This window comes from Palaemon carinicauda, chromosome 23 (assembly GCF_036898095.1).
Source record: "Palaemon carinicauda isolate YSFRI2023 chromosome 23, ASM3689809v2, whole genome shotgun sequence".
Lineage (NCBI taxonomy): Eukaryota > Metazoa > Arthropoda > Malacostraca > Decapoda > Palaemonidae > Palaemon > Palaemon carinicauda.
The window spans coordinates 53,383,960-53,388,959 of record NC_090747.1 but is presented as its reverse complement, the minus strand read 5'-3'; positions in this window follow the sequence as shown (position 1 = coordinate 53,388,959).

Below are 5,000 nucleotides of genomic sequence, written 5' to 3'. Positions count from 1 at the left end.
TAGCAAGTTGCGGGAAGGATATATTTCTGCACTGTAACCATTTAATGAGGTCAGATTTCTTGGTAGCTGTGGTGGGACAACGACTATCTTTTGTCATTATACTGTGGTATGGGGCTTTGTCCATCACTAATACCGAAGGTTCCTCCAGGGAAACTGAGGAAGGAACCGTCAATAAAGCCATCGGCTGTACCACCTGCGACTACCACGAAACGTTCCCCCTCACCTGGTGGCACCTGACGGCTGTAATTGGCACTGGTATTAGGCTGCGTGGTATCCACCCATTACATGTTATGGCTCATTCTGGTTGTGAACCACGTTTCATCCAGGTACACTACCTCCCTGCCGTCTTCCCTATGTCTTTGAAGGTCCCGCAGGGAACGTATCCTTTGGCACATGATGTCAATTGACTCCTTCCTGACATACATCTTGCGCTGAGAGGTCTTATACTCGATTCCCATTTTGTGGAGTAAGCGCCATAGCTTAATCTTTGAGGTACTCTCGGGGATGATGCTTTCTTCCTCAAGGTTCTGTGCCAGGGATGCGAGAGTAAAAGCCTTCTTGGCAACAAACTTTGTATGGATGTGTCGACGTATGGCTCCTACAGAGAATCTGTCAAAGATAGGCTGTGCTGGAGGCGTTGGTGGTGTGACGGGACGTGGCTTAGTACTACGATACACAATTGAATGCACCATACTCAATTTCATCCTCAAGGCTGCTGCAACACGGTGGTAAGGCCTGTATGAAGGAAAGACTTTATATAGATATGTATTATATAAAATAAAATCTTAAACATCCATCACTTGAAAATAAATGTATCAGTATAATCAAGGCTTTAACTCTGATGAATGTCCTGTGGAAAGGGTCAATATTTATTAGTAATTCATAGAGTAACTGTAACAAGTCACCTATGCAAACTAATCTGAAGGCAGTTGTCAGCTTTCTCTTTATTAAAAAAGTTGAAGAGTTGGGTGACAAACTCATTTCTGCAACCATACGGACAGACATCTTCTGAGGTGGCCATCACTTCTTTAAGCCCTCCCTCGTAATACCAGTAAATGGCTAATGCCCTGAGTAGAAATAAGGTTTGCCAAAAGAAGGTAAGAAAACGCAGGTACGTATACAACAGCCATTTTCCTATCAGTCATAGTGTCTATCGCTCAGCTACTCCAAAAGCCTTCAGATAGGTGTCAATCTAATAATTATTTACATAACCAATACCATAGAGAGAGAGAGAGAGAGAGAGAGAGAGAGAGAGAGAGAGAGAGAGAGAGAGAGAGAGAGAGAGATGAGCAAACCAGTGAATAAAGCAGTCAGTCATCTGATAGGTAACAACCGATTGAATTGTTCCATATCTACAACAATAAATATTATAATTAGATAAGATAGATGGATAGATAGAGTGCTTGATATAAAAAAAAAATCATACAAAATAAGTTGCAACTTAAGCTACCTTCTCAGAAAGAGAGCATGAAGGGAAGGGAAAGAACAGAGAGGGATGGATGGCGTGGAGGTGGAGAGAGATAGCTTGAAGCAAGGGGAGAGCAGGTGAGGAATGAAAGGAGAGGGAGGGAGGGGGTGGAGTTAGAGGTTCTGTATATTATTGTTCGGTTTTGTGACTGGATGATTGAGATTTTGCCCTTTGGCATAGAGGCAAGTGTCTTTACAATTAATAATTAACGATTCATTATACCCCTATAAATTTCCTCACTGGGTGTAATACCCTATAGCAACATCTCGTATTGATACGACTGTTCGTTACAGAATAATTGCAAAAAATCGCACTTGCACTGTCTGTGAAACCCATAGTAGGTAAGTAAGAAAGTGTGGCAGTTTTTCTTGCGGTCTTAGTGAGGTTTTCAGGTAATTAAGATGAATAATTAAGATTTTATTGGCTTTTCTGATTGTAAATATAGTTATATATGTGTGTATTTATGTACACTTTTAGAAAAAAATGTAATTCTAATAGAAAATTTTACCTCACATTGTTATTATCTTTTACGGGTTGGTGACCGTTGAATAATATCCATCTTCGATATGATATCTGATACTTCATTAATTTTGAATTTTTGTTTTTGATTTTATTACTGGACCTGGAAACTCGGCTGGGTTATATAAACTCCAAAATAGACCGACTTGCTGAAGGGAAGAGCCCAGTCTTAAGATGCGTCTTGGGTTGTTCAACTTGTGGCCTTAATTTATAACCTTCCTGAATATTACGTTGTAACAATAATTCTTTTCCTTTTATTATTATTATTATTATTATTATTATTATTATTATTATTATTTGCAAATCTACAAGTCTAGTTGGAAAAACAGGGTGCTATAAGCTTAATGGTCCCATCAGGGAAAATAGCCCAGTGAGTAAAGGAAATAAGGGAATATACAACAAGAAAAGTTCAGGAACAATAACAAAATTAAAATAAATCTTTCATATAAAAACTGAACAACTAAAAAATAACAAGAGGAAGATGAATAAGATTGCATGGTATGGCTGAGTGTACCCTCAAGCATATTCGGAAGCATATTTAGCGTCTGTTCTTCATGACTTTTATTTACTGGAAATGTAAACAGGTAGATTCATTTCCAAGAATACTCATATTAAAAAGACGATTCCTATCCTCTTAACTTAAAAAAAAATAAAAGGTTGATATTCAGAAGCGTTTATTGTGTGAAGGAAAGATATAATCTAGTGAGATGGTAATGACATTTTGTTCTCGGAGAAAATTATCCAATATTTAGATAATTTTGATAATTTCATTAATCATCATCATCTCCTGCTACGCCTATTAACGCAAAAGGCCTCGGTTAGATTTCTCCAGTCGTCACTACCTTTAGCTTTTAATTCCATACTTCTCCATTCATCATCTCCTACTTCACGCTTCATAGTCTTCAGCCATGTAGGCCTGGGTCTTCCAACTCTTCTAATGTTTTGTGGAGCCCAGCTGAACGTTTGGTGATCTAATCTCTCTTGGGGAGTGCGAAGAGTGTGGCCAAACCATCTCCATCTACCCTTCATCATGATCTCGTCCACATATGGCACTCAAGTAATCTCTCTTATAGTTTCATTTCTAATCCTGTCCTGCTTTCCTACTACCAAATTTAATTAATAATAATGGTGATTTTAATAATTTTAATAGTAATGATAAATTTATTAATTCCAATATTGGTAATTATGCTAGTAATTTTAATAATAACAATAATCGAGAAGCACTGTGTATTTTTGAAAAATTACATGATAATTTTTAGTAGACACAGTAGGGATACGAGACGCATTTTATATTAAGAGTTTAGAAAGTCAGATCAAGTCATACCATAGCTTTAATAGAATAAATGTATAAACTCCTTTTTATTACTATGAACCAAAGCAATAGCTCAGGTATTTTTGCGAAGGCATTAACATTTACTATTCAAGGATTAGTTTTAATATATACAGTATATATATATATATATATATATATATATTATATATATATAATAACTATATATATATAGTATATATATATATATATATATATATATATATATATATATATATATATACATATATATATATCTATATATATATATATATATATATATAATATATAATATATTATATATATATATATATATATACATATATATATATATATATATATACATATATATATATATATTTATATATATATATATATATATATATATATATAATATATTTTATATATATTTGTTTATAAATATATATATATATATATATCGATAAATACATATATATATATATATATATATATATATTATATATATATATATATATATATATATATATATACATATATGTGTAGATATATAAATATATATATATCTATATATATAATATATATATATATATATATATATATATATATATATATATATATATATATATATATATAATACATACATACACATACATATACATATATGCATATACATATATCCATATATATATATATATATATATATATATATATATATATATATATTATATATATATATATATATATATATATATATATGAGTGTGTATATATATATATATGTGTATATATTTATATATATATATATATACTATATATATATATATATTATATATATAGTATATATAAATACAATTTATATATATATATATACTACTTATATATATAGATATATTTATTGTATATATATATATATATATATATATATTTATATAATATATATATATAATATATTAACTATATATATAAAATATATATATATAATATCTTTTTTTTTTTGAAGCGTAATGTTCCTTAACTAGATATAGCGATCAAGATATAAGTCAACTATGATTTTGTAAAGGATACGTCCTCATTCTCTTTTAATCTGTTATTATTATTATTATTATTATTATTAATTATTATTATTATTATTATTATTATTATTATATTATTATTATTATTATTATTATTATTATTATTTTTAATTTCTTAATCAACAACCCAAGCTGGGAAGCAGAATGCTTTGAACTCAGGGACTCCAACGGAGAATACAGCCCACTGAGGAAAGGAAATAAGAAAAATATAATATTTAAAGAATAGAAAAATTCTAAACTACGTTTTGTTTTCTCTCCTGATTGAGGAAAGGATGAGATTCCGTAAATAGTCTAGGAAATACAAGACTTAAAAGTAAAGGAGTGTCCACAGTATTTACTGGAGAGAGAGAGAGAGAGAGAGAGAGAGAGAGTGAGGAGAGAGAGATGAGAGAGAGAGAGAGAGAGAGAGAGAGAGAGAGGAGAGGTTACAAGGATTTTGGATGTCTCAAAAACTTTTTAGTCCATCCGCGGAGATTGTATTTGCTCTTGGGTAGAGCGATTTAGTTTAAACATTTACAGTTTCTGTTGTCTTGTCAAACTTATTTTTGAACTCTTTTACCGAGTTACTGTTCACTACACCGTTGGGAGTCTGTTTCATGTATTTGCTATCTTTTATGTAAAGAAATTACCACATTGTATCTTTATAATGC